We start from the raw sequence: 13,572 nt of genomic DNA, 5'->3' as shown, positions 1-13,572 counted from the left end.
ACACACACACACACACACACACACACACACACACACACACACACACTCACACACACGGAGAAAAGGTTGGGTTCCAGCAGCTGGAGTAATTTTAGCTCTATCTAATGATGTATGTTTGAATTACTGAAGTTAGAAAACTCATGGTTGGGGCTTCCCTGGTGGCGCAGCAGTTGAGAGTCCGCCTGCCGATGCAGGAGACACGGGTTCGTGCCCCGGTCCAGGAAGATCCCACATGCCGCGGAGCAGCTGGGCCCATGAGCCATGGCCGCTGAGCCTGTGCGTCCGGAGCCTGTGCTCCGCAACGGGAGAGGCCACAACAGTGAGAGGCCCACATACCGCAAAAAAAAAAACAACTCATGGTTGGAACTTGGGCCCCATTGGGAGCTGCCATCTGTCCCCCTCCTTTGCCTCTGGAAGCTTCCTCACTGGCATGCAGCAGATCCCTATTTCTAAGAGATCCCTCTTCACCCTGCCCTAGAACCCCAAAAATAACCTCTGCTGATACCTTCCCTTGACACACACACACACACACACACACACACACACACACACACACACGTGCAGGAATAACTCCAGCCTCTGCTTTTGTCCTCCACTTTGAACTTTTTCCAGGCTGTGGCGCCTCTCCACTGGTCTTTCTATAGCGGCACATCTGAATTCTTTCTGTCTACAATAAGGTTAACAGATGCCTATTGTGAGAATACCAGATTGCATTTAATTTTAAAAATTTAATTGAACACTTTATTTTGAGGTAGATTCACATGCTGTGGTAACAAATAATACAGGTAGATACCATGAGCTCTTTGCCCAGTCCTCCCCAGTGGTAATATCTTGCAAAACTATGGTACAATATCAGAGTCAGGATATTGACATTGGTCTAATCTCCAGATCTTATTCATGTTTCCTTCATCGTGTGTGTGTGTGTGTGTGTGTGTGTGTGTGTGTGTGTGAGTTCTTTGCTATTTTATCACATGTGGAGGTCTGTTTATCAATCACTTTCTCTTGTGTTGACCCCGACATCTAACCCCCCACATCTTCTTCTTGCTCCCTCCTCCACCCCCCAGCCCTAACCGCTGGCAACCTGTTCTCTATTGCTATATTTTTGTTGTTTAAGAATGCTATATAAATGAATCATAACCTATGTAACCTTTTGGGACTGGCTTTTTTGACTCAGCCTAATTCCCTTGAGATCCATCCAAATTTTTGCATATATTAATAAGTTGTTCCTTTTTATGCTGGGTTGTATTCCAAGGTATGGATGTACCATAGTTAATTTAACCATTTACCCACTGACGGACATCTGGGTTGTTTTCAGTTTGAAGCTATTATGAATAAAGCTGCTATGAATACTCATATACAGGTTTTTCTGTAAAGTTAAAACATAAGTTTTTATTCTCTGGGATAATTGCCCAAGAGTGCAGTTGCTGGGTCATGTGGTCGTTGCATGTTTAGCTTTGTAAGAAACTACCAAAATGTTCTCCACCAGCAATGTATGCGTGATTCAGTTTCTGTACATCTTGGCCAGCAGTTGATATTGTCACTATAGTACTTCCTATTTTAGTCATTCTGATGGGTGTGTAGTGAAATCTCATTGTAGTAATTTAAGTTTTTAAATCTATCTTTATATTTCAACTTTTAATTGTAAACTGATTTGTGCAGCTTTCGTGTATTGTTTTTTTCCCTAATACATTATTTTATTTTTTTCCTAATACATTATTTTATTTTTTTCCTAATACATTATTTTATTTTCTTACTTCTTTTTTTTAATTGAACTATAGTTGCTATACAGTATTATATAAGTTACAGGTATACAATACAATGATTTGCAATTTTTAAAGGTTATACTCCATTTATAGTTATAGAATATTGGCTATATTCCATGTTGTACAGTATATCCTTGTAGCTTATTTATTTTATACATAGTAGTTTGTACCTCTTAATCCCCTACCCCTACCTTGCCCCTCCCCACTTCCTTCTCCCTACTGGTAACCACTAGTTTGTTCTCTATATCTGTGAGTCTGCTTCTTTTTTGTTATATTCACTAGTTTGTTGTAGTTTTTTAGATTCTACATATAAGTGATATCATACTGTGTCTTTCTCTGTCTTGTGTATTATTTGTCAGAAGCTTCTTTACTATTAAACAACTGTGTGGAGTGTTGGAAAAATTCCAATTTTCCACCAAATTTCTGCTGATATTCACGTAATTCCATTTCACTTGTCAATCCACCCTTTGTTTCAATATGCTTAGAATTCTATCACTGCCTGCTTTTGATAGATGACTTGATGCACAATGTTGAAAAATCTTCAGTAATTGTCAACTCAGAAGTTAACGTGACATATACTGCATGAATAGTGTAGTTAACAGGCTATTCTTGCCTTCATGGGTCCATTATAAAGGGAATTGCTTTGTCCAAGTACCAATTATGTTTCTATATTCATAAAATATTTTTCTAATCAAAAAATTAAACTATGAGAAATAGACATCTGACTATATCTCTTCCAGCCCTTCCAGAATGAGAATTCGTTCAGCCTCTCTGCCCAGTTCTGATCTGTAAGCTTCCACCTCGATTCCTTAATTCCACGTAGCCCAGGTCCCACACCAGCTTTCCGGCCATCATACTCGCCCCTGGGGAAAAATGAGAGGTAAGAGGGGAAACTCCGTGTCCAAGTTTTTATTTGTCTGGGAGGGAAATCGATGTTTTTAGCAGACAACTTGAATGTTCACTTTGAAAAAAATAGAGACCCAGTTGCTTGGATACAGCCAGAAATGCATATCATTGAATCTACAGACGACCTGTAGTCATTTTGTCCTTATTTGAGTGTCTAATGTGTTAAGGGGGAAAATGAGACAGCTCTAACAAATAACTCACACCTGCTTGGGCTTTCTCTGTTGGTCCTCTGGGTGTGTGTGTATGCATCACACACCCACACATAAGTGTGTAATGAATGGCTTAGTGTAAAACCCTGCAACAAACATCAATTCTGTAGATTACCAAGGAGGCCTAATTGGGTTCACTAGCAAAGCAACTTCTATAAAGACTATATATAGTAGGCACATGCCTCCGTAGGCAGTGCAGCTATTTATTTTTTTAATAGGGGATTCTCATGTTACAAGGGCATCACAGATTACTGAATAATTTATTTAATGGTAGATTATATGGGCTTCACTCTTTGCCAGTGAGCTCATACCCAAATGTCTAAAGGAGATAAGGTGAGCAAAAGCTAGAGCTCAGGCTTGGGTGAGCTGTTTTTTTTTTTTTTTTTAAGATATGCATAACTATTAGAGCCATATATACGTATTTTACTTAATAATATCTCAGCTGCATTGTCATATACATAATCGAGGCACCACTTCATTACTGACATTTAGCTAACTCGTAGCAATGCATACAACACATGGCGCTGAGAGACACAGAATAGAATAATAAATGACCTTGTCTGTAGTTGGTGATTTTAACAAAGGACTGTGATGTATAAGGGTATGTTTGTTCTCTATGAAAATATAGGGAAACAGAGGGAGCAAAATTCAATGAAAGGATGTTAGATTTGGAAAATGGAGACAAGAAAAATAGATCTGGATAGGTATCTTTCTGTGAACCTCTACTGTTATCTTTTCAATGATTTGAAATACAAAAAACAATCATTTCCAAGCTTATAGAACTTAAGACATTTTGCCTTGAACTGTATATAGTCCTCAGGTAAGCAGAGGTACCTTGGAACATGGATATACTTTTGTGTCAAGCAAAATTTTGATGAAGATAAAAAATTTATTTTAAAAAATTTAAAATTTGACAATAAAGATGGCAAAAGATTTGAACAGGCACATCACGTAGAAGGAAATTCACATGGCCAATAACTGTGGCAAGAGGTGCCTTATTTTTTTAGTAATCGGGGAAATGCAGATTAAACCCATAATGAGATATCCCTATACGCCCACCTGACAGTTAAAATTTTAAAGTTTGACAATAATAAGCGCTAATGAGGACAGAGAATAACGGGAACTACCGATAGTGGAACTTTGGATTGAAGCAGTGATTTTGGAAAATAGTCACCATTGTCTACTGAGGTTGAAGATTCACACAACCTGTTCACAAGTGAAGAAATGCCACTGTGGGAAAATGCCCTGGAGGTAGATGTCTATATGTATCCTGTGCACCAGAGTATATACAAGAATGTCTAGAGAAACATTGTTCCTAATGGCCCCAACCTGGAGACCAGGTTGTCTGCCCAACATAGAAAGGATAAGTGAGAACTAGAGCCACTTGCAATAGCAGGGATGAATCTCACAGACAGAATGTTGAGCAAAAGAAGCAAGACACATTTGGTAGAAAGCTCATAAACAAACAGGCAAAACTCAGTCTGTTGTTTAGGGATGCATAGAGAGAGGGTAAAACTATAAAGAAAAGCAAGGAAGTCATTATAAGAAAGGTTAGGATGGCAGTTACTTTTAGAGGAAAGGAAGGATTGTGATAGCAAAGAATACGTGAGACTTCTGGGCACTGGAAACGTTGTATTTCTTGACCCGGCTGTGGTTTCATGGGTTTTCACTTTACAGTTATTCACTAAACTGGGTATTAATTTTTAATGCACGTTTGTGTATGTATGTTATACTTCACACACACCTGCACACATGTACACAAACTATTAAACACTAAAAGATTGAGATTTGAAAAAAGAAACTTCCTAGTTCAATTTAGTTCCTTTAAAAAATGAACATGTTCAGTTGAATGAACACTTAAAACAATAAGCGAAATCTTATGTGTAGTTTCACATGAGAATTCTACAATGTAGTGCTGGAAAGACAGCCCGAGGAGAGGAAGAGCCCTTTTCCAGCAATCCCTGACCCTCAGCAGCCGTTTCCCTGGGCAATTCTTTGGGCCTCGATCCTCATCTGCAAAGAGGATCAGCCCTAATTAGAACTCCCCGAAAGTCTCTGGTGTATTCTTGGGAGTTCTCTGTGGGAAATTTAATTTTTTTTAAATAAGAAATTCTTACCGTTTTGATGAGAATCTAAAGAACATGCACATCACCTGGGTCCTCTGTGTGTCCACTTTAGAGCTGACAGTGCCAGGATCACTCTGTGATTATGATTACGTTGGGGTCCTGATGTGCTGTTTCAATTGTCTCAGGACACTAAGGTGAAAGCACAGGTGACCCTCAAGAGTAGAGTCTGCGTTTGCCAAGTGACCTCACGGAAGGCTCACAACCAGAGTTTTCACAGGAGTTTGAAGAGACCATGTTGTATGAGATGTGAGTTAGGGGACGATACCTAACCCCAAAAGTGACTCGGTACCCAGTGACAAAGTGAGGGGCAATTTACTCCGCAAAATCACGCCATCTGTCTTGTTAAAGTAATGCTGTTAACTTAAGATTTATTGGTTTGCCGTTTGGTTGTCAAAATCGTGACGCTCTTTTGATTTTATAGTTGTAGAAGTTACAAGCCTGTGGGATGCATGCCCAGTTTCATGCGTGTACATATTTAACTAACGATCCTATAAAAGTAATTTACATCAACACTGGAAATCCTCAAACATTTTTTTTTTCTTGAGAAAGCACCACATGTCGTTGGAATTTGAGCCACGCTGAACCCCGTGACCTTCACTGACCCTCCTGTGATTCTGTTCCCATTTTGGAAGTCAAGCCCTTTCCAAAGCAAGTGGGAGGGTGTGTCCCCGGTGCAGCCTGGAAGCCCAACACCCTCATCTCTAGTCGTGACTCTCTACTGCAGGTGATTTTTCCTCCAGGGGACATTTGACAGTGTCAGGAGGCCTTTTTGGTTGTCACAGCTAGAGGCAGGGCCTAGTCAGCAGAGGCCAGGGATGCTGCTAAACATCCTACCATGCACAGGACAGCCTCCAGAGCAAAGAACTCTCCAGGCCATCATGCCAGTGGTGCCCAGGGTGAGAACCCCTGGTTCTGCTCCCTAGAGCTTTCACTGCTCTGTGTTTATTCCCAGTTTATCAGGATAAGGCAGTAGTTTTCTTTTATAACTTACCTTTCCTGGCAACTGTTTCCTTCCACGCAGGAGAAAAAGATAAGCAAACAAAACAGTGCCTCAGGTGTGAGGTCAGTGGCATGACCGGCTTGATTTAAGAGTGGAGGTTTGGACGGGGTCAGCCTTTTCACTGTTGTTGAGGCCACCTTATTCCTGGTCCTCTTCTATGGGGTCCTGGTCCACCACCTACATAGAGTGATCTTGCTTTGCAGGGACCTGATCCCTGATGTTTGTAGCTGGTCTCTAGAGGGATTGTGCTCCAGAGTGATTCCCAGAGGAGCCAACATCTCTTCCAGAATAAACCACTGGAAATAATATTTGAGAGCTTCCAACAGATCTGAGGAATCTGGATCAATCTCCAAGGCTGACCTCAGGGTCCCCGTAGTTGTGTTTGTCTACGTGCCTGTAACGGCTGCTGGGGGACGTCTGCCCCGTGGCTATCTATCCCCGCGTAATTCTTATATTTGTTCATACAGAATCTGCTGGCTGTTCCTGGGTCCTATCTCACCTCCCCCCTCAGATATTTAAATCCTTGGGAACAGAGACTTCTGTGTCTTTTGCGGTCACTGGTGCACCCCCCAGCATGCTCAGCACGGTGGCTGGCTCTGTGGAGGTCACACTGTCAGCAAGCTAGGGAAAAAGACCATGTTAAAAAACAGGCCAGGGCTTCCCTGGTGGCGCAGTGGTTGGGAGTCCGCCTGCCGATGCAGGGGGCGTGGGTTCGTGCCCCGGTCCGGGAGGATCCCACATGCCGCGGGGTGGCTGGGCCCGTGAGCCATGGGCGCTGAGCCTGCGCGTCCGGAGCCTGTGCTCCACGGCGGGAGGGGCCGCGGCGGTGAGGGGCCCGCGTACCGAAAAAAAAAAAAACAACAACAACAAAAAAACGGGCCATCTGGGATGATGGGTGACGGTTTCCTGAACACTGTGCCCATCCTCTTCAGTCCTTCTTCTTGCCCATCTGTCGTTCTAGTGACCAGTGTCCAGTCACAAGCAGCCTCTTAATTTTGAAAGCATTCACATCTACAGCTTTCTCCTGACAAGGGAACAGCCCTTGGTCTCCGGGACCAAACAAGTGGATGTGCTGTCACTCACTGGGCCTGGCAGGCTGCCCCAGGTAGAGATGGGCAGGGCTTCTGAGCACTCCTCCGTCTCTACCCTGTCTGGCCTCCTCCCCAGCGCACTCCCCCAGGGTCACAGAGACCGCTGTGGACAGGACTTCATCCAGCCCTGACAACCTCTGATGTAAAGCAGCTGACTGGATGCCTCACATCCTGCCTAAAACCACCACCCTTTCCTCCCCACCCCCATCCCTTTTTAAAAAGAAAAAACAATTCCTCTGTCTAACGTGTAGTCTTTCGAAAATACAGTGGAGGCACCATGCCTTTAGCAAAACATGGATGCTCCTGTGGTGTGGCAGACAGGGCCCTTGTTTCCTGGCTGGTACTTTAGGGGTCTGCTCAGATCCCACAGCTGAGAGGAGGCCAGAGCTGCCCGGGGTCACTGACAAAACCGAGGGGCACAGACATCTCCACTTGGCACACAGCCCGCAGACCTCCTCTCCCCATGGGCTCTTTGGTTGACACCCCTCCCCCTCCTCCAGGTGCCCTCCTCCTGGGTCCTGCACAGCTGGACCCACACCTGCATGGCTCAAGGTGGCTCACTGCAAAAGAAATGCAAACCATAGTTAAGGAAGGAAGCAAAATTGAAGGCCAGAGAAACTGAGCACTGGGGGTAAGGGAAAGAGGCTGGACCACAGAAAGGAAGGCCCATCATGGAGTCAGAGGTCAGAAGAGTGACGAGCACAGCAAGTAATGTTGTAGGAGACGGGTTAGTGGCAAGGGGTTATGTAAAGTCCATGAGCAATGCCAGGCTGAGGCCTCTCTTGTGGGATCTTGACGTTTTAGGTTTGGGGTAAAGCGAAGAGAGAGAAGGACGTGATAGCATAGGGATGACTAAGCAAGACTTGACAATCCTTCTGTCCATTTCAGCCAGATTTTTTTTTCTTTTGCGGTACATGGGCCTCTCACTGTTGTGGCCTCTCCCGTTGCGGAGCACAGGCTCCGGACGCGCAGGCTCCGGACGCGCAGGCTCAGCGGCCATGGCTCACGGGCCCAGCCGCTCTGCGGCATGTGGAATCTTCCCAGACAGGGGCATGAATCCGCATCCCCTGCATCAGCAGGCAGACTCTCAAGCACTGCGCCACCAGGGAATCCCTCAGCCAGATTTTTTTTTTTGAATTTAATTTATTTATTTATGGCTGTGTTGGCTCTTCGTTTCTGTGTGAGGGCTTTCTCCAGTTGCGGCAAGTGGGGGCCCCTCCTCATAGCGGTGCGTGGGCCTCTCACTATCGCGGCCTCTCTTGTTGCGGAGCACAGGCTCCAGATGCTCAGGCTCAGTAATTATGGCTCACGGGGCTAGTTGCTCCGCGGTATGTGGGATCTTCCCAGACCAGGGCTCGAACCCGTGTCCCCTGCATTGGCAGGCAGATTCTCAACCACTGCGCCACCAGAGAAGCTCCTCAGCCAGATTTTAAATCTATTATGTCCAGACTTGGGGGAAAGGGAAGTAGTTGTGATTTTCCCCTGACTTTACCCCAACACAATGATGACCTGGAGCCCAATGTATGACTCTGAAAGGGCAAGCCAGGCTCCATCGTAGCCAAAGCATAGCAAGCCCCCAGCTCAGTGGTGGAGAAGAGCTAAATGTGGTCCATCCACCTGGTGTGAGCCAGAACCTAATTTTAGCCTCCCATGAGCATATGCAAAGTGGGTCACCAGCTGCCCTGTCAGCCTCACCCAGGGCCACTTCTGTTCTACATCCTGCACCTGTGGGGATGTGCATGTCTCAGTGCTCACCGGCCAGTTCTGAGGCTGAGAACATCCTGGACTCACCCAGGCCTCCTTATTCCCTTGGCAACAGCCAGCTCCTTCCTCCCCTCCCACCCCAGAAGCAAAACCATACTTCCTGCACTTCTGCCCTGGCAGGTGGACCCCATGGGGGTAGGGGCCTCATGGAGGAGGTCTGTGCCCTGAGTTATAAGCAGGGAGAAGGACAGTGAGCCCACTTTCCTCTGTGAGATGGGATACGATCAGGTCAAGAACCCATGGTTCAGTGTGCAGAGCATCCCGGCTCCTATTTTCCCCTTCCTCTGGCTGCTGGCATTTTGTTCTTGTCATGGTTGATTAGCTCCCTAAGTAGAGGTTAGACAGAGAAAATGAAAGGAGAAAAATGGAGAAATGAAAAGCTCTGGTAAAAGGTCTGGTGGGGAAGGAATTTAAAACCAGTTAACCAATTGAGATGTCAATTATCCCATCCACTCCCTGATACCTTTGTGGTGTGTAGAGTTAATGTTGGGTGTAGGCACAAAACACATTTTACACTCATTCACCAGTGAGTTCTCTGGTCTTCAGCTTGAAAGCTGGTGAGCTCAAGGTCAGGATGGTCTGCTGGGACCCAGGCCACCAGGTGACACCACACTCACAACCGGCCTGCAGGCTGAATGACAGGAAGCCCCACCTGTGTAGACGGCTGGGGTAGTAGCTGCAGGGAGTATGTGTGATGTCTCGTTGGCACCGTGGAAAGACACACACGGGGATGGGCTGTGGGAGCAGACACAGTGGAAGAGGCAAAGAAATGTCTCTTCCTCCGTCATCCTCTGGGAGAACACCAAAGTCCTGAAACCTGGCCCTGAGGGATGACCACATATTAGAGGACCATCAAGGAACAGATCTGAGTAGTGGGAAGAGGCCAAACACTGAAAGCCACAAGAGCCCCTCTGGCAAGAAGAGTGGATCTTGCTGCCAGGACTCTCAGGCCTAGAATTCTCTGCTAGTGGCCTCACTTCTTTCACCTTATTTATCCTTCCTCTTCACTGGACTATGTCACTCAAAAGAAAATGTGATGCTTAGGGAAACAAGACAGAGACAAACAAATACTGTATGTTATCACTTACACGTGGAATCTAAAAAAATATGACAAACTAGTGAATATGACAAAAAAGAAGCAGACTCACAGATACAGAGAACAAACTAGTGGTTACCAGTGGGGAGAGGGAAGGGGGGAGGGGAAAGTTTGAGGTAGGGGATTAAGAGTTACAAACTATTATGTATAAAATAAGCTACAAGGATATATCATACAACACTGGGAATATAGCCAATATTCTAGAATAACTGTAAATCAAGTATAAACTTTTAAAAATGTGAATTGCTATATTGTACACCTGTAACATAAAATATTGTGCATCAACTATATATCAATAAAAAAAGAAAGAAAAAATTAAAAAAAAATAAAATGAGGTGCCAAGATTTTACTGATAAAGAAGAAAAAAAGAAAATGCAAAGATGGGCTACGCAGTTCCAGAAAGAGTCTCTGTGGCTCCACTAAAGTCAAGTGGGCTATGAAACTATAGGAAATGTCAAAACAGGTGCCAAAGGAGGAAGTAAATCTCTTCTGAGTAGCTGCTAAATTAAACGCTATTCATCTGTGGGATGTGGGGTAGAATTATCTCCCCCATTTGAAATCCAGTTTCTACCCTGCCCGTAATGGGCCATCCAAGCCACTGGCCTTTAGGAGAACCAGCTTGCTCTCTCTTAAGGGGTTGGCCTGAAATCACTCTACCAATAGAATTCACACCACTGGCTGAGATCCTACCCAGAAAACAAAGTCTCTCCAATTTAATACAGCAAACATACATATACCTTTGATATTTAGCGGGTGACTATCTGGGAACGTGGAGTTACAACTCAGGTCACCCACCTTGAGTACCACACAATAGAAGGAGAGCCCTAGCAGTGTGGGCAGCTGGGGAGCAGCTGAGAACAGCCTGGGCACCATCATTCACTAAACCACCCTCCAAACCAAGCCCACAATTGAAGTCAGCCCGTGACTGAGGAGTTGACATGGTCCCCTCTGATGAACCCCACCGATAAACCACTGTTCCCACCACCATCACCCTCCTTCCGGCGATCTCTGGCTTTGCTGGTGGGAGGGCCTGGAGTGGGTGTGTTATCACCACCGCAGACTGCCTTTCGCCACATGCAGCGCTGCCACAGACAGTACCAAGCAGCGGGAGAACCGCCAGACACAACGGTTTCTCTGGCACAACTCAGAGAAGAGACTCGGCGTTTTTGCTCTGTATGGACCTGGGGTATGCTTAGAGGGGGAGAGGAGATGGCCTGGTTGTTCCCTGCTAAAAGGGATTTCCCAGAAAGTCATAAATCCGAGAGACAAAATCAGCTGGCACTCATGGAGCTCCTGCTACAGAAGACTGCAGAAGAGAGCTCCTGAGGGCAGCAGGTTTGGGTTTCCTGGTGTGCGGACTGAGGCACAGAAGTAGGTCTGTCTGTCTGTCTGTCAGAGAAGAGTGAAGAGGGCAATCCAAGAATAACACACGAAGGGGAGGAAAACCTAAGAAATATGCCTTTGAAATGACTGTTTCTCTTTGGAAACCCTAAAAGTGAGTAAATCACATTGTTTGGGTCCCAAGTGGTGTGACTTCATCCCCTATCCAAGGATGTGGACCAGTCATGGGCCATGCACGTGTGAAGTCAGGGAAAGGAAAATGTCACACTTCTATGGCGTTTTACAGCTGCTTTTACCCATGTGGTTGTACCTGATGCTCACAGCAACCTCTGAAGTGGACAAGAATTACTATCTTCATTTCACAGATGAAAAAAATGGAGTCTAAGAGAGATTAATTGACCTCTTGAAAGCCACACTCTTTCTACATGGCAGAGCCTGGATTAGAACCTGGGTGTTCTAACTTTAAATTCAGGGGTCTTGCAGCTATGGCAGTGGTTTTTAAACTGTGTACCCCACAGAGCATCCTGGGACAGGAAGGGGATCCTGGCATCCGCAGTCCCCACTCAGACGGGAGCAGCTCCAGTTTTGTTTGCTTTATCTGTTGGTGTTCCATTCAAGATTTTGTGTGTAAAAAAGGGGTTTGATATAGGTTGGAAATTCACTGCACTCTGCCATGATCCTTCCAGTGGGGTCTCAGCCTCAGGACAAGGAGTCCACATGGAACACGTACAAGGAACCGAGGGATGGAGATAACAGCTCCAGAGGCAAACTCCCCACATGTGCACGCTCAGCACTTTAGGTCTTAGGGAGGGAGAGAAAGAGCTGAAGCCTGTCGACTGGGGAAGTACTTCCTGGCTGCACATCGTGGGGTGCTGCCTGGTCAGCTTTGTGGGTCTTGTCCAGACAAATCTAAAGCCCTCAGCAGACTCTGAGTCACAGGCTGTCCAAGCTTAATCCGCTGTTGCAGCCTCATGCCCGGTAAGCAATGCTTCTGGGCTCCTCCATGCCCAGCCTCCAGTGAAATGCATGCTTATCCCGAGGGTTGCTGGGGAATCACCTAGTCAAGGGGTGAGGCCACTCAGGATGTCTGAACCCTCAGACCTCCCAACAGTTTGCCTTTTTCTCCGAGCTCTTCTTTCATACGACTGTCTGCTCTCTCACTGCTGTTCTGAGCTTTCCAGGAACCCTGCACTACACCTGCTGGTTTCAGCTTCTCTAAACAGGATCTGTTTAGAAACAGCCTCCTACTTCTCCCCAGCGTCCCACTTGGCAAATATTCTTGCTTACCAAGGGCCTTCTGGAGCTGTGTGGAGTTGGGCAAATCATTTAAGGTTGGGTTTTGACCCTTTAACCTGACCTATAAAAAGCCTCCTGCGAGATTTGCCTAAGGCCTGACTGCTGTCATCACGGTTGATGGACCTAAATACATCCATTTGTTCAGATTTTACAAGGCCCTTACAGCTTGCTTTTGTCATTTGTTTTCACATCTCTCTCCTTAAACTACATGTGACAGAAAGAAATCAGACAGACCTGGGTTAGAATTCCAGCTTTGGACTTACTAACTGTAGAATCTTAGACTAGCTACTCAACTTTTCTGACTTCCTTTTCCTCATTTATATAAAAGAGATAATACCACTGCACAGGGTGGTTGTTTCGTTTTTTTAAATGAAGAATAAGCGAGATAAAGAATCCTGTACAAAAAAAAAAAAAAAAAAAAAAAAAAAAAAAAAAAAAAAAAAAAAAAGAATCCTGTACAGTGTTTGGCACAGGGTCAGATTTAAATAGATGCTAGTGTCTCCTTCCTCCTTAAGGATAAAACCCAAAATTTATCCACATTTGTTTCCCCCAAATCTAGCACAATGACTGGCACATAATATACACTCAGTAAGTATTTGTTGGCGTTGTGAATGAATGAGTGAATCAAGAGGACATATATGAAACTGATAGGACAGGCCACAGGAAGAGTTGCCAAAACTTGCTGAGTCCCGTAAAACAAGTTATAGTATTAGAATTTGAGAAGTGAGAAATGTACCCTAAAGAGGTAATCAAGTGCTCCAAACTGTACTTACAAAGATGTTCATTGTTGTGTTCTTTAATAATAGTGAAGTTTTTGAAATAACCTACATGTCCAACAAAAGGGACAGGGTACATTAAGGTGATTTAATGTAATAAAATTCTAGGTACCCATTTTTTAAATGTAGATTTAGAAGTATTATTCTATAAAAATAACAAAAACATATTTTTAGGGAAATGGTATGTTATAAAATTGTAGTCAT

General features: G+C 44.9%; 1 long non-coding RNA gene across 1 annotated transcript in view; it reads left to right on the top strand.

The window, feature by feature from the left end:
• LOC113609161 (uncharacterized) overlaps positions 1–13,572 on the top strand; it is a 133,533-nt gene that overhangs the window by 24,185 nt on the left and 95,776 nt on the right. The window contains exon 3 of the long non-coding RNA XR_003428524.1: positions 2,504–2,643. This is a non-coding gene — a long non-coding RNA (uncharacterized LOC113609161). The remainder of the gene's footprint in view (positions 1–2,503; positions 2,644–13,572) is intronic.

Source organism: Aethalodelphis obliquidens, unplaced genomic scaffold, assembly GCF_003676395.1.
Source record: "Aethalodelphis obliquidens isolate GAN/ISIS:26980383/991018 unplaced genomic scaffold, ASM367639v1 scaffold55, whole genome shotgun sequence".
NCBI lineage: Eukaryota > Metazoa > Chordata > Mammalia > Artiodactyla > Delphinidae > Aethalodelphis > Aethalodelphis obliquidens.
Note: the sequence above shows the minus strand (reverse complement) of the source record. Positions and strands in the feature narration are given on the sequence as shown.